The 25,518-nt window shown below is 38.3% G+C and overlaps 1 pseudogene; it reads right to left on the bottom strand.

Annotated features, from left to right (window-relative positions):
* The window catches only part of LOC141714589 (granule-bound starch synthase 1, chloroplastic/amyloplastic-like), a 77,061-nt pseudogene extending 52,616 nt beyond the window's left edge, over nucleotides 1-24,445 (bottom strand).
* Nucleotides 24,446-25,518: the final 1,073 nt, after the last annotated feature.

Genomic DNA, 25,518 nt, shown 5'->3' with positions numbered 1-25,518 from the left:
AGAAAGAACCTGAAAACATTCCAAGTTCATTTACCAATCTTATAAAAGTAGCTTCACATAGTGGTTTTATGATGATATCTGCTAGTTGATGATCTGTTGGAACAAAATGCAATTCCATTGTACATTCATCCACATGTTCCCTTATAAAATGGTACCTAATGCTGATATGCTTTGTCATTGAGTGTTGAACTGGATTACCTGTCATAGCAATAGCACTTTGATTATCACAGTAAATAGGGATTTTAGAAAATTCTAACCCATAATCCAGTAACTGATTCTTCATCCAATGAATCTGTGCACAACAGCTCCCTACAGCAATATATTATGCTTTTGCAGTTTATGTGGAAATTGACTTTTGTTTCTTGCTAAACCAAGAAACCAATTTGCCTCCAAGAAATTGGCAGCTTCCGCTAGTGCTTTTCCTGTCAATTTTGCATCCTGTAAAATCTGCATCTGAGTAACCAATTAGCTTAAAGTCTGATTCCCTAGGATACCACAATCCTAGATCAGATGTACCCTTAAGGTACTTGAAAATTCTCTTCACGGCTAATAAGTGAGGTTCTCTTGGATCAGCCTGAAATCTTGCACAAAGACAGGTAGCATACATGATATCAGGTATATTTGCAGTTAGATAGAGTAATGAGCCAATCATACCTCTGTAGTTAGTAATATCTACTGATTTACCAGTATTCTTATCTAACTTGGTTGCAGTGGCCATGGGAGTGGATGCAGTTGAACAATCTTGCATTCCAAATTTCTTCAGTAAATTTCTGGTATACTTGGATTGATAGATAAAAGTGCCTTCTTCAGTTTGCTTGACTTGAAGGCCCAGAAAATAGCTGAGTTCTCTCATCATACTCATTTGATATCTTGACTGTATTAGCTTTGCAAACTTCTCACATAGTTTGGAATTAGTAGAACCAAATATGATATCATCAACATATATCTGTACCAAAAGTAAGTCATTTCCATGGTTGAGGTAGAATAAAGTCTTGTCAATTGTGCCTTTGTAAAATCCACTTTTCAGAAGGAATTGAGCTAAAGTCTCATACCATGCCCTTGGAGCTTGCTTAAGGCCATAAAGTGCTTTGTCAAGCCTGTAGACATGATTGGGAAATTTGGTATCTACAAAGCCTGGAGGTTGTTCAACATATACTTCTTCTTCCAATTCTCCATTGAGAAAAGCACTTTTCACATCCATTTGAAAGACTTTAAACTTCTTGTGAGCAGCATAAGCCAAAAAGATCCTTATGGCTTCTAATCTAGCAACTGGTGCAAATGTTTCATCATAGTCAATACCCTCATGTTGAGAGTAGCCTTTAGCAACCAGTCTTGCCTTGTAATTATGCCATCACTGTAAGTTTTGTTTCTGAACACCCATTTTGTACCTACAACTAATCTGTTCTTTGGTCTTGGCACTAGGGTCCAGACTTTATTTCTTTCAAATTCATTTAACTCTTCCTGCATTGCTTGCACCCAATCAGCATCTTAAAGAGCTTTTTCCACTTTCTTTGGTTCATTCTGAGATAGAAAAGAATGATAGAGACATTAATTTTAAGTTACAGTTCTAGTTATGATACCTGATTCAGGATCTCTAATGATTAAATCAGGTGTATGTGCTTTAGTCCACTTCCTTGCAGATGGAAGTTGATCTCTAGAACTGGATCCTCCCCCATGATCCATGTTGTCTCCATCAGTATCTTCTGATGCTCCCCCTGTAGTTATGCTCTCTGAGACTTCAGAATTTGAATTTGATTTTTCAGGAGTTGAAGAATCAGAGTTTCCAGAATTATCAGAGTTTGGCTCATCAGAACTAGATGAATCAAAACTTAAAGAGCCAGTGACAGGTTCTGATGCTTCTCAAGAGTCTTGAGATGTGGTAGGATCTTCAGCTTGCTCCCCCTGGACAGGTGCATTTTCCTTTGGAGTTGTTACCACAGTTTCAATGACATCAGAACTTAATCCATCAGAACTTACAGGATCTGAATATTCAGGATCAGAATTTGAATCTTCATTCTCAAATCTCAGCTGATCATGATCATCAAAATTTTCAAGCCCAGTAATCTTCTTATCATCAAAAAAGACATTGATAGATTCCATGACAACTCTTGTTCTTAAATTGTAGACTCTGAAGGCTTTTGTGGAAAGTGGATATCCAACAAAAATTCCTTCATCAGCTTTTAGATCAAATTTTGACAGCTGCTCGGGATGAGTCTTAAGAACAAAACACTTGCAACCAAATACATGAAAGTATTTTAGATTTGGCTTTTTCTTCTTCACCATCTCATATGGTGTTTTTCCATGCTTGTTTATAAGTGTAGCCTTTTGTGTAAAACAAGCAGTCTGCACAGCTTCAGCCCAAAAATAGGTTGGTAGCTTTGCTTCATCAAGCATTGTTCGTGTAGCTTCAATGAGAGTTCTGTTCTTTCTTTCTACAACTCCATTTTGCTGTGGAGTTCTAGGTGCATAAAATTCCTGTTTGATTCCATGATCTTTGCAGAACTCTTCCATGATTGATATCTTGAACTCATTGCCATTATCACTCCTTATGATTTTAATAGAATCTTTTATCAATTTATCCAGCTGTCTGACATGATCAGTTAGGGTAGATGCATTTTCAGTCTTCTTGTGCAAGAAGTACACCCATGTGTACCTTGTGAACTCATCCACTATAACCATAGCATATTTCTTCTTTGCAATAGACATGACATTGACTGGACCAAATAGATCAACATGCGGTAGGTGATAAGGCTCAAGAATTGATGACTCAGTTTTGCTCTTGAAAGAAGATTTTCTTTGTTTTGCCTTATGACATTAATCACAAAGGCCATTAGGAGAAAATACTGTTTTTGGCAGTCCTCTCACAAGATCTTTCTTTACAAGCTCATTTATATTATTGAAATTTAAATGAGAGAGTTTCATGTGCCAATTCCAGCTTTCTTCAATTGATGCTCTACTCAACAGACAGATTTCAGAACCATCAGTACTTGTTGAAAGTCTGGCTTCATAAATGTTACCAGGCCTGTATCCTTTCATAACCACTTTGCCTGTTAAATTACTTATTACTACACAGTGTTCTTCAAAGAAATCCACATGATAACCTCTGTCACAGATTTGACTTATACTCAACATATTATGTTTAAGTCTTGGGACAAGAGCTACTGATTCAATGATGACATTCCCAAAATTGATCTTGCCATATCCCAGAGTTTTCCCAATGTTGCCATCTCCATAAGAAACTTCTGGGCCAGCTTTCTCCACAAAGTCTGATAGCAGGGCTTTATTTCCAGTCATATGTCCTGAACATCCACTGTCCAGAACTAGGATGTTCTTCCTGTTGCCCGGCAATCACAACGACCACTAAAGATTAGTTTTAAGGACCCAGACTTGCTTAGATCCTTTGGCCTTTTTAAGTTTGTTAACATTTGCAGCGGATTTAACATCAGAGTTTATGCTAACATTTTTCTTATCAGTATTGACGGTATCAGACTTTGCATCATACTTTATACTAGAAGGAATTAAAGTTACTTTCTTCAAAGAAGGTTTTATCTGATAATAATCATAGTACAAACTATGATATTCCTTACAAGTATAAATGGAATGCCATATACTACCACAATGAAAACAAGGGTTTTATGGCTTAAACCTAACAGACTGACTCTTAACTCCTGACTTAGAAGGTAAGGAGTTTATATTCTTATTCTTCCTGCAAAAAGAAGCCATATGGTTAGAGTTTCCACGGTTATAGCATTTCTTTCTAGGAGCATTAGGAACAGGCATATAATTATTGCTTTTATTCACACCTTCCTTTCCATTCCTATTTTTCCTAGCTTCCTTTACCTTGTTTACACTGGTAATCTCTTTCAGCTTATGTTTAAGCTGCTTCTTTGTCATTAAGCCTATGTTAACTTCAGTTGGTTTATCATGTTCAAATTTATCAAAAGTTGACTCTGCTATCACTTTTGTCTCAATATCTTTCATCTTTTCAGAATCAGACTTTACATTTTTAGCTACAAATTTAACAGAATTTACCTTTGGCTTAGTAGTCTGTTTAACAATAATTGGCTTAACTTTTTTAGTTCCTTTTTCACTTTTCTCATCTCCATAACCTAAGCCCTCTTTCCAGTTTCCACTACTTAGTATATCCTGAGTTGCTCTGCCAGAGTTAGTCCAAGTCCTGATAATCTCTCTCTCCTTTTCTAACTCAATTTTTAGAGATATATTCATTTTTAGCACTTTATCTCTTACATAGAAAGCATCATCTCTATCCTTCTGAGTTTGATGGAACATAACTAACTCTTTTTCTAAATAATCATTCCTCTTTTTAAAAGCAAGATTTTCAGAAGTTAATCTTTTACATGTTAAACTTTGATCTCTATAGCTAATAAACATGGTTTTAAGATATAATCTCAACTTAGTAATATCATCAGTATGAAAGGCATAAGTTGTTTGAGGTACCTTTAACTTAGCAGCATCAGAACTGCTATCAGCATTTGCCATTAGGGCATAGTTCTCCTCATCTTCAGAATCTGATGTGTCTGTCCAGCTTTTCTTCTTTGTGAAAAGTGTCTTGCCTTTGTCACTCTTTCCTTTCTTGCATTCAGGAGATATGTGGCCTTTCTCACCACAGTTGTAGCATTTGACATTTGAGTAATCTCCTCTATCAGACTTTCCTCCTTTGCCTTCAGATTTTCTAACGCCCTTCTTATCAGAACTTCTACCTTTCCTGGAAAACTTCTTTCCTCTTCTGAATTTCCTGTAAGCTATCTTTGTGATACCCTTCACCATAAGAGCACACAGCTTCATCATCTCTTCATCAACATCTACTTCAGGTAGACTTTCAGTTTCTGAATCATCATCATCAGAACTTGATGATTCTGAATCAGACTTTATGATGAGAGCCTTTCCTTTTACTTTCTTTGAGACAACCACTTTGGGGGATTCCTCCTCAGCGTTAAGAGCAACTGTTCTTGACTTTATCCCATGTCTCTTGCTTCTTTGATCCATCTCAAGTTCATAAGTCTTGAGCATTCCATAAATTTCATCAAGAGTAGTTTCATCAAGAGCATAGTTATCTCTTATAATAGTAGCTTTCAAATCCCAACTTTCAGGAAGAGCTAAAAGGAATTTTAGATTTGAATCTTCAATGTCATATTCCTTGTCCACCGGTGATAGATCATTCAAGAGTTTGACAAACCTGCCATATAAGTTAGTTAATGACTCATCACTTTTTGAGTCAAAGTGCTCGTACTCTTGAGTGAGTATAGTCCTCCTATTTTTCTTGATTGCATTAGTTCCCTGAGACCTTGTCTCCAAAGCATCCCATATCTCCTTTGCAGTCTTGCAGTGAATTACCCTATTTGACATGACATTATCAATGGCACTATACAGCAAATGCCTTACCTTTGCATCCTTGGCAATAGATGAGATATCTTCAGCTGTGTATTCACTTTTCTCCTTTGGTATGGTCTTTGATGGCTGATCTGCAACTACAATAGAGAGCTTGGTTGGCTTATGCGGTCCTTCATTAATTCTGTCAAGGTATTCTGGATCTGTAGCTTCCAGAAACATAGCCATCTTCACTTTCCATATAGGATATTCAGACGGTCTCAGCATGGGAACCCTGATAGTCTCATATCGACTATGGGTTTGAGTCTTTGGAGTTTCTTCAGTTTTAGCGGGCTTGGTTGGATTTTCCGCTTCTTCAGACATGGTTGTTTTGGATCTTTACTGTATGTGTGTTAATAGATAGGCTCTGATACCACTTGTTAGGTCACACAACACTGTAGAAGGGGGTTGAATACAGTGCAGAATACAATCAAGTCGATTTAAAGCACAAGTAACAGAAAACAGATGTATTCGATATAACAAACTCTGTTACAATGGAACTGTTCTCTCTCAGTGATGAACAAATATCACGAGAGCTGCTAGGTTACAATATATGATCTTCTCGATGATCATTACTCTTATAGAGTAAACCTATATCTGTGTTTATATAGACACACAGTTACAAGATAACTTCTAGTTGATATGGAATATAATTCTGTCTCCTAAAATATATCAACCAGATATCTTATATTTCTTCTAGTCCTCGAACTCTTTCCTTGCATATCTTCTTCTTATAATAGTCTCTATCTTCTTTCCTGTAAATCAACTTTCTTCCTTAACTGTAAGTCCTCAAGTACTTAAGTTCTGATATCCATCTTCTGATATTATCTTCTGATAATCTAAGTTCTGATATCCTTAAGTTCTGACTTCCAGTAAGTCCTGATTCCAATAAGAACAGATTTTTCCTGTTTATTAAGATCTGAGAACTAAACATGAAACATATTAGACATGACATCTCAAATATATTCAACATATTATACATGTCAGAGGATTTCAAAGATTTTGAAAAGTATATATACATATATACTGATTATTTTGCGACTTGGTCGCGTTAAGATATCAAACTTGATTCATTTTTGCTTGACCAAGACTTTCATGAGTATTATGAGAATGATCATATATTGTTAATTATTATACATGTTATTTTGGTGGGCTTGTTGCTCACCCTTGCTTTATTCTTTCATCACACAACAACAGCTAGACAAGATAAACAGGACCAAGCTCCCAATTCGCGAGCGGATAGGAAATGTTCTGCAGCTTCTTGTAGGTGTTGATGCCGTTGTAGCTGAGGTACGAACTGCCAATAGGCTAGGCTTTCAACTTTTGATGTATCGGACTTATGTATGTTTATGAATTGTAATAATGGCAAAGAATCTGTAAATTTATTCAGAAACCCTTTTGAGGTGTAATGACTTATAATTGTGGAATAAAATGACTTGTGTTATTTTTGGTATTCATCTCTGAGACTATAACTTGTGGTGTGTGTGTGTGTGTATTGTTGGGTCACAGTACGCAGTAGTTGGTTGTTTATTAAGATTAGGTGTTATTAAGGGAAACGGAACTCGTGACAACCCGAATCCCCGACCCCGGATTTGGGGGTGTTACAACAAGACAATTAATTTCATAAGAGTGATCATGGTCAATCAGGACAACCTTTTGCAAAATAAGATAGTGATCAATGCAAATGACTTAGGGACAGATAGATGTATACAGGTGTCCCTCAATTACCTTGTCTCAAGGAGGGCATCTGAGTTAGATATCTTCATCAACAAAGTCAAAGTTATAACTCATGAAGATACCTTGCTGTTAACTGAATTGAGAAATGCTCAAGTGGCTACTTTTCCTGAAGCATATTTACAGCCAGGCAAGGGTATAGCATACATCTGTCCAAACACCAAACAATTCAAACATTTTCAGATCCCCAAATAGTGTGTCATGAGCAACAAGAAGCTTATCATGGTCCTAGAAACTGGCTTAAAAACAAAGAAAAACAAGAACAATGATGATATGGAAATGATAAAGCTACTGAGTGATAAGTGGCATTTTATACCGCTTAGAACGTCTTAAAATGGCTTAAATTGGTGTCTTGAAATCAAGTATTTTGTGTATTTGATGCGTTTTTCTAGTGTTTGTGCGTTTCAGAGTAATAGTTGCATTTCGGGGGAGTAATCATCAATAATAAGCCTTGGCATGTGCCTAGCATCACGAGAGGGAAGAAAGGATCAGATCACAGCGAAGAAACGGAGCAAAAATCAGACATTTTCTAGTAGGGGTCTGAGCGCCCGCTCAGCTATGCTGAGCGGCCATGCAGGAAGCTGAGCGCCCGCTCAGCTAAGCTGAGCGGCCGCGCAGGGACGGGAAATTAAAATATTTATTTTAGACTTCTACTTCTGTTTGGCTTCCAACTTCTGTGTAATCTGAGTTTTATGGGACTTCTATATAAGTAGATTCAGAGACGTTTCACGTGTGTTGAATCGTCGTATTAATCGAGGAGCGAAGGAGATAAGGAAGAAGACCATTTTAGCACACCGCAACGAAGAGGAATCATATTTTCTTGTGATTCTTTATTTTGTTGTAACGTTGGATGCTAGTTTTCTTTGCTTTGAACCTAATTACTCTTGTGACGTACTCTGGTTTAATATAATTAGTTTAGTTATTATTCTCTTGTGTAAATTTATCATGTTTTCATATGAACCCATGATGACGATAAGTGCTATCATGGGCTAATCGTGATCATGGGGTCGTAACAGATTTACTATAGAATTCTTTAGTTAGTTGTTTAATACCTTAGTGTGTGATGATTGTATGATATCTAGTATTGGTTGTGCGTATTCGTCTTATGTGCGTCGCGAACATATAAGATAGGGTGTTAATCTCTTGTGAAGCAACGGTGGATCTCGAGATTTAGAACTTGCTATGCTAGCATAGGTTCATGTATGATGTTGCTTGATTAGTGGGCAACTCTAACCGTTTTATTCGCCCTGTGTAATCAAAAGGAATAACTTGTGCTTAAATAATTATGTTGTCAATTTCTGTAGACATATAGGGACTCAACATAATTGATGTCTATTCAACTTCTATCTCAATTGTGGATGTTTGGTAGAATGGTATTAGTACAATGAAAGTTGGCTTTTATCAGTTTCGTGTTATTCGATTAATATCATCACTATTGCATGTTAAGGGTAATAACAATAACTATTGAAGGAAGTAGTAATGAAGTTGTGATCTCATGAGTGTTTTAATATTGTTAATTCGAAGTGTTAATTAAGTGGTCAAATTTAGTAGTTAATTGTAGTTCATAATTAGTTAATATTATTCTAAGTGTTATTGTCTTAACATTGAGAAGTAAACATACATTGGTGAGTGAGTTTAAGTGAACATAATTAGTCTGAGTCTCTGTGGCAATGAACTAGAAAGTATTTTATATTACTTGCGAACGCGTATACTTGCGTGAATATTAGCGCGTGTTCTCACCCTAACAAGTTTTTGGCGCCGCCGCCGTGGACTCGGCGTATTTGTTTAGTTTATGTACTTACCATCATTGGTCGTTAGGACTCAGTGATTAAGACGTGTTACTTATTGTTTTCGGTTGTGTTTCAGGTACTTTAGCGAGCGTTTATGCAAACTCGTTCTCGTACTCGCAAGAGGACTTTAGATACAGCTGAGGAGACAGACGAAGTTCTTGATATTCCGGAGAAGATAGATTTTGAAGATTCGGATTCAGGAAGTGAGCAGAAAGAACCAGTAATCATGGGTGATCGTATTGTTCCAGCCGATCCAGCTCTTATGGACTTTTCTCGGCCTAAAATTGATGACATTCAGTCAAGCATTCTTCATCCGGCTATTCAAGCTAACACCTTTGAAATCAAGTCGGGCACTATTCAGATGGTGCAATTTCTGTTTCTTTTGGAGGAGCTGCGACTGAAGATCCCAACATGCACATAAGGAATTTTGTCGAGATCTGCAGTACTTTCAAATATAATGGCGTGACTGATGAGGCTATTAAGCTGAGGCTTTTCCCATTCTCACTAAGGGATAAAGCTAAGGACTGGTTACATTCTGAACCAGCTGGGTCCATCACTACTTGGCAAGATCTTGCGCAAAAGTTTCTGGTGAAGTTTTATCCAATGGCAAAGACTGCTGCTATGAGGAGTGCTCTTACTCAGTTCGCGCAGCAACCTACAGAATCTATGTGCGAAGCTTGGGAACACTACAAGGAAATGTTGAGAAAGTGTCCAAATCATGGAATGCCCGATTGGATGGTGAACACTGGTTTCTATAATGGTTTGGGGGCCCAATCTCGGCCCATGCTCGATGCAGCAGCTGGAGGCGCCTTATGGGCCAAAAGCTATATTGAGGCTTATAATCTTATTAAGACTATGGCTGCAAATGAGCATCAAAACCCAACTCAGAGGATGATGCCTGGGAAGGTAGCAGGTATTCTGGAAGTCGATACAACCACCACTATTGCAGCGCAGCTCCAAGCGCTGTCTATGAAGGTCGATTCTCTAGCTACCTACGGAGTCAATCAAATAGCTATGGTATGTGAGCTTTGTGCAGGTTCTCATGCTATAGATCAGTGTTCTCTTGTCAATGAATCTGTTCAGTATATGAACAATTATCAGCGACAACAGCAGCCTGTGCCAGCTATTTATCATCCTAACAACAGAAATCATCCAAATTTCAGCTGGGGTAATAATCAGAATGCTATTCAGCCACCATATCAGCAAGGTGTGAGTAAGCAGTTCAATCCACCTGGATTCTAGCAACCACAGCAGTATGCTCAAAGGCAATCATATCCTCAACAGGGAAGTGCAGCTGCACCCACTAGTGCTGATTTTGAGGAACTTAAGCTGTTGTGCAAGAGTCAGGCGGTTTCTATCAAGACCTTGGAAAATCAAATCGGTCAAATAGCTAATGCAGTGCTCAATCGTCAACCTGGAACACTTCCCAGTGAAACGGAAGTACCAGGCAGGAAGGAAGCTAAAGAGCAAGTCAAGGCTATTACCTTAAGGTCTGGGAAAGTTGCTGATGCTGAAAAGGCAAAAGAAGGAGAAACTGAAGTTGGAGATGAAGAAGCTAAGCAAAAGGAGAAAGCGGCGGAACCAAGGAAGACTACTGTTGAACACACTCTGCCTGAGGGTAATACAGGGGAGAAACAGCTCTATCCTCCACCACCTTTCCCTAAGAGATTGCAACAACAAAAGCTGGATAAGCAGTTCGGTAAGTTTCTGGAGGTGTTCAAGAAACTTCACATCAATATACCTTTCGCTGAGGCTCTGGAGCAAATGCCTAGTTATGCGAAGTTTATGAAGAGTATTCTTTCAAGGAAGGTGAAACTGGATGACCTTGAGACCGTTGCTCTAACAGAAGAATGCAGCGCTGTGCTGCAACAAAAGTTACCTCCAAAGCTTAAAGATCCAGGTGGCTTCACCATTCCTTGCACCATTGGCAAGTTGTCGTTTGACAAGTGCCTTTGTGATTTGGGAGCAAGCATCAATCTAATGCCGTTGTCAATCTTTAAAAAATTGGATTTGCCTGATCCAAAACCCACCTACATATCTCTACAATTGGCTGATCGTTCTATTACTTACCCAAGGGGCATAGTGGAGGATGTGCTAGTCAAGGTGGATAAGCTCTTCTTTCCTGCAGACTTTGTTATTCTGGATTTCGAGGAAGATAAGAAGATTCCCATAATCTTGGGAAGACCTTTCTTAGCTACTATTCGTACCTTGATAGATGTGTAGAAAGGTGAACTTACTATGCGGGTGCAGGATCAGGATGTGACCTTCAATGTATTCAAAGCAATGAAATTTCCTACAGAAGATGAGGAGTGCTTAAAAGTGGATGTGATTGATTCTGGGGTTACTTCAGAACTCAGTCATATGCTAATGTCTGATGCATTATAAAAGGCCTTAGTGGGAGATTTCGACAGTGATGATGAAGATGGCAACGAGCAATTATAATATCTTAATGCTTCTCCCTGGAGGCGAAAGTTGGACATGCCGTTTGAATCTCTTGGTACTTCTGACCTCAAGAATCCTGAAGGAAAGCTCAAACCATCAATTAAGGAAGCACCTACCTTGGAGCTTAAGCCATTACCTGAACATTTGAGGTATGCTTTTTTAGGTGATGCATCTACTTTACCTGTCATTATTGCATCTGACCTTTCAGGAGTGAGGAGGACAAGTTCTTAAGGATTTTGAGAGAATTCAAATCAGCTATTGGATGGACCATAGCAGACATCAAGGGGATCAGCCCTTCATATTGCATGCATAAGATTCTGCTAGAGGAGGGTAGTAAGCCAACTATTGAGCAACAGCGCAGACTTAATCCTATCATGAAGGAGGTGGTGAAGAAAGAAATTCTGAAATGGCTGGATGCAGGCATCATTTATCCTATTTCTGACAGTTCTTGGGTGAGCCCCGTGCAATGTGTGCCTAAGAAAGGAGGTATCACTGTGGTAGCAAATGAGAAGAATGAGCTCATTCCCACTCGAACAGTTACAGAATGGAGAGTATACATGGACTACCGAAAGTTGAACAAGGCCACGAGGAAGGATCACTTCCCTCTTCCATTTATTGATCAGATGCTTGACAGGTTGGCTGGTCATGAGTATTATTGTCTTCTAGATGGTTACTCTGGGTATAATCAGATTTGTATTGTACCAGAGGATCAAGAAAAGACTACCTTCACTTGTCCATTTGGCACGTTTGCTTTTCGCAGAGTTTCGTTTGGGTTATGTGGCGCACCGGCCACTTTTCAGAGATGTATGATGGCTATATTCTCTGACATGATTGGAAATAATGTTGAGGTATTCATGGACGACTTCTCCGTCTTTGGACATTCGTATGATGAATGTTTGAATAATCTTCGTGTCGTGCTCAAAAGGTGTGCGGAAACTAATTTGGTGCTCAATTGGGAAAAATGTCATTTTATGGTGCGTGAAGGCATAATTCTTGGGCAAAAGGTCTCTAGCAAGGATCTTGAGGTGGATAAAGCCAAGGTGGGAGTCATTAAATATCTTCCACCACCTATTTCTGTGAAAGGAATCCGTAGTTTTCTTGGTCATGCGGGTTTTTATCGGCGGTTCATCAAGGACTTTTCGAAGATATCTAAGACGTTGTGCAACTTGCTTGAGAAAGATGTGCCTTTCAAATTTGATGATGAATGTGTGACGGCATTCGAGACTCTTAAGGAAAGGGTTTAATCACTGCGCCAGTTATTACAGCACCGGATTGGACAGAGCATTTTGAGATGATGTGTGATGCGAGTGATTATGCGGTAGGTGCAGTTCTTGGGCAGTGCAAGAATAATCTCTTTCATGTGGTCTACTATGCTAGCAAGACCTTAAATGGGGCCCAAATGAACTACACCACTCCTGAGAAGGAGCTCTTAGCTATAGTCTTTGGTTTTTAGAAATTTCGATCTTATCTGCTTGGGACAAAAGTGACAGTATTCACTGATCATGCGGCCATTCGCTATTTGGTTTCCAAGAAGGATTCGAAGCCGAGACTCATTCGTTGGGTGCTCTTACTACAAGAATTTGAGTTAGAGATCAAGGATCGGAAAGGTGCTGAGAATCAGGTAGCTGACCACCTCTCTAGATTGGAGAATCCCGAGTCTACTTCACAGGATAAGACATTGATCAACGATTCTTTTCCGGATGAGCAGTTGTTCGCAGTTCAGGAGGAAGAGCCATGGTTTGCAGATATTGTAAACTATCTTGTCAGCAATATAATGCCTCCTAATTTGACCTTAGCTCAAAAGAAGAAGTTTCTGCATGAGGTGAAGTGGTATATGTGGGATGAACCATATTGTTTAGACAGGGAGCTGACCAGATCATCAGGAGATGTATCCCATTCTGTGAGATGGAGGGGATATTACGAGACTGTCACTCCACAGTTTATGGTGGACACTATGGTGGTGAGAAGACGGCAGCTCGTATTCTGCAAGCAGGTTTTTTCTGGCCTACTTTGTTTAAGGATGCTCATCAATTTGTTTTAAGGTGTGATCGTTTCCCACGAGTGGGAAATTTGACGAAAAAGGATGAGATGCCGTTATATGTGATGCTTGAAGTCGAGGTCTTTGATGTGTGGGGAATTGATTTCATGGGGCCTTTTGTCTCGTCCTGCAACAATCAGTACATCTTGTTGGCAGTCGATTATATCTCAAAATGGGTAGAAGTCAAAGCTCTACCGACAAATGATGCAAAGGAAGTGTTGAATTTTCTTCATAAGCAGATTTTCACAAGGTTTGGAACGCCTCGGGTAATCATAAGTGATGAAGGGTCGCATTTCTGCAACCGTAAGTTCACTTCTATGATACAGCGTTATAATGTGAATCATCGAGTTGCTACTGCCTATCATCCGCAAACAAATGGTCAAGCGGAAGTGTCTAACAGAGAGATCAAGCGCATTCTAGAGAAGGTTGTTTGTCCGTCAAGGAAGGATTGGTCTTTAAAGCTCGATGAAGCTGTTTGGGCTTACAGAACAGCATACAAAACTCCACTTGGTATGTCCCCTTTTCAACTGGTGTATGGTAAAGGATGTCATTTACCTGCGGAGCTTGAGCATAAGGCCTATTGGGCGTTGAAAAAGTTGAACCTGGATCTAGATGCAGCTGGAAAGAAGCGAATGCTTCAGCTCAATGAACTTGATGAATTTCGACTCCAACCGTACGAGAACAACAAAATGTACAAGGAAAAGGTGAAGAGGTGGCACGATAGGAAGCTACATCCTAAGTTATTCATGCCGGGGCAACAAGTTCTCTTATTCAACTCTCGTCTCCGACTTTTTCCTGGGAAGTTGAAATCAAGGTGGTCTGGACCTTTTATTGTCAAAACTGTGTTTCCACACGGAGCGGTGGAGATTTTTGAGAATGATTCGGACCAAGCATTCAAGGTTAATGGTCAGCGTTTGTAGCACTACTATGGGGACACGGCAAACCGAGAAGTGGTTAGTGCCGTTTTATTGTCAACTTGAGGAAGGTACGCAACGTCAAGCTAATGACGAAAAAGAAGCGTTGCGTGGGAGGCAACCCATGATTTGTTGTTACAGGAACCCTTAGAAGTTAATAACCTATCCAAAACCACAAAAAAAATCAGAAAAACCTGGCTGAAATTTTTTTTTTCCAGTGACCCCTTAGCGCCCGCTCAGCTTTGCTGAGCGACCGCTCAGGGGTCGGCTGAATGAAATTTTTTTTTAGTTAATAAAAATACAAAAAAATCAGAAAAATAAAACACAAATTTCAACCCATAAAACCCACGACCTATTCCCCATTTCCCATGATTTTTACCCATAAACCCACTCCTAATCAAATTATACCCTAATTCATTCCCTATACATACATACACCTATCCCACATATCTCCCACACAACTTCTACACTCAAACTCTCTCCCAAACACAATAACACAATTCTCAAGCACTTTTATTCAGATTCAATGGCACCCAAGAGAGCAAGGACTATTGATAGCAGCAGCACTTTGCCTACGGCTGATTCTTCGAGGGGTACTGTTGCGAGGCCTCGGTTGAATGACAGGGCTGCGGAGGAGGAGTACACTAGACTTTTGGGGAAGCCGACTCTGAAGGAGAGGGGATTTTTACCATCAGGGAGGGATGGTGAGTTGTTACCTATGATTGCTGAGAAGGGGTGGATAGCTTTTTGTGAGTCACCTGAAGCAGTGCCGATGAGCGTGGTTCGCGAGTTCTATGCGAACGCAAAGGCCGAGAAGAATGGGTTTTCTGTGGTCCGGGGGATGACGGTTGATTATCACCCAGTGGCGATTCGCCGTGTGATTGGGCAGCGAGAGAGGAAGCCCGCAGAGGAGAACTGGAACGAGAAAACTGCTGAGGATTTTGACTTGGATTTGATTTGTGCTACTCTCTGTAGGCCGGGCACAGTTTGGACCTTCAAGACAGGAACTAATGAGTATCGTCACTTTCCGGCAATCGCGATGAACAGGTATGCCCGTGCATGGAATGCGTTTATTTGTGCTAATATTCTGCCTTCTTCGCATGCACATGAGGTCACAGTTGAGAGAGCACAGTTGAGAGAGCACAGTTGTTGTGGGGAATTTTGAATGAGGAATACTATGTGGACCTTGATGAGTTCATCTATGAAGGAATTCTGAAGTTTTTGAAGGGAGCTAAGCACATGAACATCCCGTATGCATCTACTGTTACTAAGCTTTGCCGAGCGGTGGGAGTGAACTGGCCGTCTCATGAGCAGTTGCAGTTGCCGGCCGCTCCTATTGATTCCGGGACTCTGAATGCGATGCAGGAGTGGACCGGTGGTGAGCCCGAGGAGTATGGGCCGGGTTATCATCTTCCAGGAGGGCGTCCAGCACGAGGTGCTACTATGGAGAGGCCTAGGCGTGATGAAGCTGGTTCTTCGAGAGCTCAGGAAGGTACTGGGATGGATGATGCCCAATATAGGAGGCTATCACGGAGGATGGATGCTATGTATGAGACGCAGAGCAGGTTTGCTCAGGAGCTCATCCTTGCGCTAGGGACTGCTTTTCGAGGCCTTGGAGCTGGCATCCAGTGGCCAGTTTTTGGTGAGGACTCTGCATATCCGCCTCCTAATACACCACCCACTGAGGGTGATGGTGACGATGACTTCGAGTAGGTATACCCTGTGTTCCTTTCTACTACCTTCACTGGGGACAGTGAAGATTTTAAGTTTGGGGGTGGTAGTTAAGGAATATTATATGTGTGTGTCATATAGCTGCATATTCATGATAGTTAGTTCATATAGTTGCATAATTTTTGCCATATAGTTTTTTTATATATATAGTTTTATTTGTGTATCATATCATGTAGCTCATGCATATACCATGATCCCTTTTGCGATGATTTACCGACTGATTTGTGATGTTGATGTGAGTGTAGTGATAGCATTAAAGTGATGTTGAGTCATGTAGGTTGATATGCATGCTAGAAACACTTGTATTTTCACTAAGTTTTAGAGAATGCTTAAGGACTAGATTGTTGTTATGATCAGATTGTTTTCGAGGTTAATCTATTTATTATGCTTAGAATTTTATAATAGGTTCTTAGTGATAAAGGCATGAAAAAGAAAAATGGAGTAAAAAAAATGGAATTTGATGCTAATTGTGGCTAGGCGTCAATTGGCTAGTAGCCGGCTCGTATGTTTATGCGAGTAGTCTAGGGTTGAGCAAGATGGAGCGAAACGCACTTGCTCAGAAATTTTGAAAAAAAAAGAAGAAAAAAAAGAAAAAGAAAAAAAAGAGAAAAAAAAAGTATGCATAATTGATCACGAGTGGGCTCTTTGGTATTCGAGTTATTAAGTTCTTAGGGGACTTTGTGCCTAGTGACCTAAGGCTTTTAGAGTCTGGGATCCGCTAACCTAACGCTCGCTACATGGATACCATTATATAAGTCTTTTGTGGACCTCACTCATTGCACGGTCAAATAAGCATTACTGTTAGGAATAAAAAGCATGATTCCGTGATAAGCTCCAAAATTCTTGTAGTGTTATAAGTCACTTTGTGCCTAGAATTTTTATTCTTTGTATAATCATGAGATTGCCTTGATGATAGTTGAGTCATAATAATGGATTTAATTCCGGAGCATATCTGTTAAGCATCTGCACACACCACGTTTCTGGCTGTATGTTAGTTGGCATGGTTTGATTGATCTTTAGTCGCCTAATTGCATTTGTTGAGATGTCATAAGTTGGTTGGTTTAGTCGTAGTGAGGGGGATCGCTGCATTTCATATAGATTGCATTCATGCATGTTTTATTTGTTTTTGAGTCTGTGACGCTAGAGGACAAGCATCGATTTAAGTTTGGGGGTGTGATAAGTGGCATTTTATACCACTAAGAACGTCTTAAAATGGCTTAAATTGATGTCTTGAAATCAAGTATTTTGTGTATTTGATGCATTTTTCTAGTGTTTGTGCGTTTCAGGGTAATAGTTGCATTTCGGGGGAGTAATCATCAATAATAAGCCTTGGCATGTGTCTAGCATCACGAGAGGGAAGAAAGGAGCAGATTACAGCGAAGAAACGGAGCAAAAATCAGACATTTTCCAGTAGGGGTCTGAGCGCCCGCTCAGCTATGCTGAGCGGCCGCGCAATAAGCTGAGCGCCCGCTCAGCTAAGCTGAGCGGCCGCGCAGGGACGGGAAATTAATAATTTATTTTAGACTTCTACTTCTGTTTGGCTTCTAACTTCTGTGTAATCTGAGTTTTATGGGACTTCTATATAAGTAGATTCAGAGACGTTTCACGTGTGTTGAATTGTTGTATTAATCGAGGAGCGAAGGAGATAAGGAAGAAGACCGTTTTAGCACACCGCAACGAAGAGGAAGCATATTTTCTTGTGATTCTTTATTTCGTTGTAACGTTGGATGCTAGTTTTCTTTGCTTTGAACCTAATTACTCTTGTGACGTACTCTGGTTTAATATAATTAGTTTAGTTATTATTCTCTTGTCTTTATTTATCATGTTTTCATATGAACCCATGATGACGATAAGTGCTATCAATTGCTAACCGTGATCATGGGGTCGTAACGGATTTACTATGGAATTCTTTAGTTAGTTGTTTAATACCTTAGTGTGTGATGATTGTATGATATCTAGTATTGGTTGTGCGTATTCGTCTTATGTGCGTCGCGAACATATAAGATAGGGTGTTAATCTCTTGTGAAACGACGGTGGATCTTGAGATTTAGAACTTGCCATGCTAGCATAGGTTCATGTATGATGTTGCATGATTAGTGGGTAACTCTAACCATTTTTTTCGCCCTGTGTAATCAAACGGAATAACTTGTGCTTAAATCATTATGTTGTCAATTTCTGTAGACATATAGGGACTCAACATAATTGATGCCTATTCAACTTCTATCTCAATTGTGGATGTTTGGTAGAATGGTATTAGTACAATGAAAGTTGGCTTTTATCACTTTCGTGTTATTCGATTAATATCATCACTATTGCATGCTAAGGGTAATAACAATAACTATTGAAGGAAGTAGTAATGAAGTTGTGATCTCATGAGTGTTTTAATATTGTTAATTCGAAGTGTTAATTAAGTGGTCAAATTTAGTAGTTAATTGTAGTTCACAATTAGTTAATATTATTCTAAGTGTTATTGTCTTAACATTGAGAAGTAAACATACATTGGTGAGTGAGTTTAAGTGAACATAATTAGTCTGAGTCTCTGTGGGAACTAACTAGAAAGTATTCTATATTACTTGCGAACGCGTATACTTGCGTGAATATTAGCGCGTGTTTTCGCCCTAACACTGAGGAGATATCTGGACAATGCAGAAGCCAACTTGCCCAAAACACAAATTGTTGCCCAGTAAAGATACAATTGTTTAAGGGGGGTTGGATACAATTGTATAAACATTTCGAACAAGTATAAAAATATAACAGTTCTTTATATTTTTGATAAAAACTATTACAAACTCTCTCAAGAAATACTGATGTTCTTAAGAGCTGCTAGGTCGTACAATGCTCGAGTTAATCACTATGTGATGACCTAAACTGTGTTTATATAATACACAGCTGGTACAAATCAGTCTAGGATATGCATTATCAAATACTAACAAAAAATGATACATATCTCTAACTGAATATACAAAGTCCTATCACTCAGAACGAACAGATATACATCCCTCAAAATAAGGAACAGACTAAATCTTCACAATAGACTATTCTTCAAATATTGATGCTTCTGCAGATACTGATGAGCATCAAATCCTGATGGCACATCAAATCCTGATGACATCCAGAACAGCCAGATCCTGAGCTTCTTCTGATCATTGAGAATCAGCACGTAACAATCTCCCCCAATTTATGCTTAATGTAATGAAGTATAAATTCCGTTCTCAATGATGCCAAAACCAAGTTACAAAATTTAAAAGGAATAAGGTTTACTTCAATATTCTAAGATGTCTGACAGTTGTTTCCAGAAATTTGTTTAACCTTTCTTCCTCCTTGTCTTGAAGGACTTTGACAAGCTTTTTCTTCAACTCTTTCTTCTCTTCAGTATCTTCCCCAAGCTGATAAATGGCTGATCTTAATTTAGAAATTGAACTCTTAATTATTTCAAGATCACCAATTAACATAAAGCTTAAACTGACATCTTTATGATCAGGACTGAAAGATAACTGAGGATTGTTGAGAAAAACTTTCAGAACCGCAACTCCCTTTTCCATCTTCATTTCTTGACCAGTGTAAGTTCTGTATAAAGGAACATACTCACCATTGTATTTGTCTTCTTTGCTCATGACTCTTCTTCTAATACTCTCAAGTATTATAGAAGACCGGTTTCTGGTGACTTTGTCCTCAACTCTGAGAAGATAGTGAATATATTTCAACTATGTCACACACTTCAACAAGAGTTGCTGCAATGTAAAGCTTTTCACCTTACCATCTCTCAAGAAGTACAGAATTTCCTCTCTGACATCATTATCATTTATCTTTCTATATACAATCTTCACAGCTTCAACTTTCTCAAGATATGAAGGAGTAATTCTCTCTCCAAGACTGTCAGTCAGAGTATCTGTGTCAAGCAAGTTAGATCTCAGAGTCTCCATTTCAGAATGACCAATACCTCCTCTAGTATGAGTTTTGATAAGTTTTAGCTTTTTATTATGTTCCACCCAAGAAGTTTCTTGATGGACTTATCAATATCATCTTGTTTAGAAAAATTATCCCTAAGTCCTGCTAACACAACTTCAATGGGCTTGAATCCTCTAGGATAACTGAATGAATAGATATCTTCCATATTGTATCCTTCTTGCTGAGAGGAGCATTCCCAGTAGATAAATCATGAATCTTCCCTTTTAATTTCTGCCATAGCTCTCTCCTTGAATTCATAATTCTTTGCACATAGATATTACATGCTTGATCAGCTCTCCTTCTGTTAGTTCTTTCTTGTTCATCAGCCTCTGAATCATGAGAAACAACTATTATATTAAGAACTGATTCATCCAATACTTTGATCACCTTCTCATCAGTATCAAAGTCAGCTTTCAGATTCACAGCATCAGGATCTCATTTTTTCTCAGGATTTGTGTCTGCTTTAAGAGACATATTTGCATTAGTTACATCAACTTAAGCAAAGTCAGCGGTTGACTTCTTCTTTCTGGGGACAATCAATTCTTCAGTATCCTCAACTTCTTCTTTTACATCATTTCCTTGTACAGGAACAAAACCTTCTCTAAAAAGAACATTCAGAAATGCAGAATCAATTGCAGAACCTCGACTTGAATTAGAGATTCTTCCTCTTCCTCTTCTTCCTCTGGCTCTTGTAGTTCTTCCACCTCTTTTTCCTCTTCCTTTAGAGGTGTTTACTTCAGCTTTAATTTGAGCCAATAACTCCTTCCGTTGCATAACTGCTTCTTTAGCTGTTAAATTAGGAAATTCTTTAGTTATCAATCCAAGAGCACTTATGGCATTCTTTTGCTCAAACCTCTTATCCTTGTAATACAGAACAATCACTTCACATGTTTTCTTGTGTCTGTAAGGAAAGAATAATCCTTTAGCATATGCTAAGTTAGAGATTGTAACATCACCAGTTTCAAGAGCATCAATATTAGTCTTGTGCTTAACTCCATGAGCACCAGTAGACTTTCCTTGTCCAGAACCAGATCTTCTAGAATGTTGAGGTTGTTGAGCAACAGGAGCAATTTGAACATTAGCAACTGGATTCTTATCACCATCATCATCAGTATTTTTATCTTTCAACTGAATAGAGTCAGGTGTAGATTTTGTGACAGTTATCTTCTCCCCCTTTTTGGCATCAGGATTTGAAAGAAGAGAAAACATAGCATCCAGTTTATCAGCCATTGAAGACACTTTATCTTCCAAGGAAGAAAATCGAGTATCCATGTTTTATTGAGATTGAACCACAGCTCTAACAGCTTTCTTCACACTTATGAGTTCAGCTGAAGTAAGTGGATTAACCATAAAAGTATCAATTTTGTTCTGTAAAGTGGTATGAGATGTCTTCATAGCAGCAAGTTCAGAGAGAATTCCTTTCACAGAGATGGTAGAAGCCTTGAGATGCAATTTGAGGTCAGGGTTTTGAAGTCCATCATATGCCCTGTGAACATGTTGCATACCAACAGCTGAGGAGACACTACTAGAAAAATGCCCTCAGACATCGGTTATAAACCGATGTCTTTTTTTTTCAAACTGATGTCTTCGTATCTGTAGAGAAAGGTAGGGGTCGTTAACATCGGTTTTTAGCCGATGTTAAAGATGTACATAGACATCGGTTTTTTTAGCAAACTGATGTATAATTATCCCTTTTTTTAATAACATGTTAAAACTAGATTGTGAAAAATGGTATCTAGGAGGTTAAAAAGCACTTTAAACATATAACAGGGAAGAACTTTTAACTGATAGACATCATATTCTTAAAAAATTTGATGTCTTACTCTGTATTTTACATCGGTTTATTTACTCAATCGACGTTAAACATAACTTATAACATCAGTTTTACTTGAGGAAGCGATGCTAAAATTATACTTTAACAACGATTTCGTAAGGTAAACCGATGTACATTGTTCTGGAAGACGTCAGTTTTCTTTTGATTTACTTTTATATACTTGCACAAAGCAATGTGTTTTAACACTTTAGACATCATTTTTATTCGTATAATTCAATTTATTTTGTTAGTTTAGACATCATTTTTAGTTTAAACAGGTGATGTATTTTTAGTTGCTTCACATCAGTTTTATAACAAAAGCAAAAAAAAGTATTAAATCAACATTAAGTAGTAACACATAGTTGTTTACTTATATAAGATTATACTTAACATATTATTACAAATATTATACAATACTCATAACGTACGCATCACCGTGCTAGTCCCCTGAGTAATGCCGTAAAACAACCATCAGTAAAGAACTTCTTACTTGTTTGAAATATAAGCTAATATGGTTCGGCTCAAATACTTCAAAATGCTTACTAAAACTATTATCTGTACTTCCTCATCTATGAATCCATAGATAGATGTTGCAAGAATATCAAACCCCTTTTGTTCTTCTAGTCTCCCAATAAAGCCTATAACAGGGACTTCACAGTCTACTGGCAATCCAACCTCAGCCAGCAAGGCTTCTTTTAGCAGAGGTTTTGCATCCATTACCTGACAAGGTCGAGATTATATATGTAAGATGTAAGATGTTTGAAAGATTTTTTGCAGAAATGGATGTCATGAAAATACTTACCATTGTTGCATCATATTTGACATTAGTATATTTATCTGTCAGTGGGTCCCACTCTTGCAGATCCATACCATTTACAATTCCCTTAATACATGTTCTCCGAAGAATGTTATCCAATTCCACTCCCTTGGCATCTTCGGAAGTAAGTTCTTCAGCATAGTATGGGCTAACAATGATATTCGTGTCCGATTCAAGTATTCCAGCCTTCATCCAATTAATTAGTAGTGAGAAATCAGCAAATGCAAATCTGCCTTGGTAAGCTATGTTGTGAATGCAAAAGGCAACCTGTACCAGTCAGCAAGTAGAAAGTTACCAGACAACTGGAGAACATGCATTCTCCCTTTATCACCTTCATCTGCTTTTTTGTGTTCAGGAAGCGACCACCACAGCCCTTGGGTCGACGCATAGCATGAAGGTGGCGAGAAAGGTGCAGAAAGGGTTGCATAGACATTATCGCAATTTAGTTTGTTGCAAACTAGACTTTAGCTTTATTATAGCAAAAATAAGAAGAAAAACAGAGTTGCAGAACTTCTCCAGATTATTATCGGGGTTGATATCTTGAAAGAGAACTTGCCGCATGCTTAGGTGAGCATCGGGGCTTGATATCCCAGACCAGTATACAAAACTACATTAGAGTTGCAGAACTTCTCCAAATTATAGCTGACAATTTGTGAGAGCCATTCCCATTTCTTCCAAGAGCTGGTTTGTACGAGAAAAATGTCTGTGCACCAAGAAAGAGGAAGTAATTTAGTACATCTTATGAACTACTAAGCCTCAAACAATGTGGACTCAGCCTGTTTGGTACAGTGATCCATCAGATTCAGAGTGAATTAACAAGTTGATTTTGAAAAGGGGCAAACACAATGCTCCTAAATGGAATGTCTCAAACAACCATATATACATAAAGCTTATACCCAGTGTAGAAGACTCGGTATAACGGCAAGTCCACATGTATACACCCTATACCTTATTTTTCAAAAAGAGATTGTTTCTTGGGTTCGGGCCTACACCTAGCAGATAGCAGATATACAAAATCAAATACAAGGAACGCGAGAAGGAACATGTTCCAGCTCTGGATATGCTGGAGACATTTTAAATAAACCAAAAGTTTGACAGAACTCATACTTTCAATAATTTAATACATCATTCAATGTGATTATATTTATCAATAAATTACTAACCTGCATCCAAAGAAGCCTCTGTTAGCAGATAAACCAGAGGGATGTGCTACCTTGAGAATGTGGTGTTTTGTTCCATCAATCAACCTGTTAAAAACTTTTGATAAGCTTTTTTACGCATGCAAAAATATCGACTAATACTTTTACTCAAAAATGATTACATTTCAATCAAGCAGACAACCAAATGAATATTCGTGAAAGACACAGAGTGTAAGTTTAAGACATTATATATAGTAAGACTAGATTGAAAGTTAGTTAAAATTAGACAATTAAAAGATATTGATATTATATTCAAATGACCTTCTGGTTTGTGGTTATATGTAAAGACAGATAACTAGGAGCAGAGGCATTGCAACCAGTTAACTAAATAAACTATCTGGCAAGTGTCCACTAAAGTAAATACTATCACATAGATCATAATACTCACTTTGCTCGCTGTAAGAGTGGGACTGTGGATTACAAACTCATCTGTATTGGAATGAAACGTGGCTGTGGTTTCAAGACCTTGTATGTTGGAGCCATGACCAAGTTTAGTTTGTGCATAACAACCGATAATTTGCATTTTTTGTGCAAGTACCAACCATTTCTCTTGTTGGTCCTCAGTACCTTGTCCTTTTATAGAAGGAACAAACATTGCCTGTCTAGGAAAAAAACAGTAAATATGAGCCATGGTCAATAAAAGTTTTGTTCAGACTAACAGGATACATGTATGGCTAGTCTACAATCCCATACAAACCATGAACTGAAGAAATGAAAGTTCAACCGAACTAGAAAAATCATTCCACTAGCTGAAGAAGGGTCTCTTGGTGATCCCCAGGCAAGGTCTTAATGATATCGAAATCACCTGAAATTTATATCAAGGATAATAAGTATACAAGTATCAGAATCATTCCATTATGTTGCAAGCTTGAATGTATATGTAAATTTATACCTGGATCCACAATGCTAAGGCATGACACATGGAGATACTTTCCACATGTTATCCCCAAGTCCACATTGTCTGAAGGAGTAACAAGCAAACAGAAAGATAATTAAAAAAACATCAGACGCACAAATACAATAGATAATGTTTACAGACTTAAAGCATCACGCAACTGCATAAATATCTAAACAGATGAGGTTTCTTCATTTTGAGTAGAATGATAATGCAAATATAACCACCATAGAATGTCAAATACAAAACAAAAATAGGAAAATCTTCCACCCCTGAGAGTCTGAGACGGATTGCAACAGTCACTACAGTAAAATTAACACAGATCTAAACAATTTAAAATTGTGAAATTGTTACAAAAGAAATTGTTACAAAAGGGTGAGGTGGATCTAAAGTTAAAACTTAACCATTTAATGATAATAAAAGCTCTTCTGTAAATAAAAATAAACACTATCACAAAACAATAGTTAGTAGCAAATCAGTATGAGGAACCCTGGCGCACAGGGTTAGAGGATTATATAACAAAATGTTGAGAAAAGTTTGCTTTGCCTTTTCCTTAACAGATAGACACATCCTCTTATCTCTTAACAAAAACTACTTTAATTAACTTATCAATTACAACTTCTATCTAACTAATCAATTACAAGAAGACCATTATCAAACCATCTCACCAATCCCATGGACAACAATATAACTACCTTCCCAATAAAAACCCTTAATAGGCCACATAAGAAACAATGCAATAAGAAATAGAACAAACAAGAAACAGGGTAACAAGAAACACTAGCAGTAATAATAACAAAGCCACCAGT

The sequence above is a fragment of the Apium graveolens genome, chromosome 3, assembly GCF_009905375.1.
Source record: "Apium graveolens cultivar Ventura chromosome 3, ASM990537v1, whole genome shotgun sequence".
NCBI classification, from domain to species: Eukaryota; Viridiplantae; Streptophyta; class Magnoliopsida; order Apiales; family Apiaceae; genus Apium; species Apium graveolens.
The sequence above is the reverse complement of the archived record's forward strand: the minus strand, read 5'-3'. Positions and strand labels throughout refer to the sequence as shown.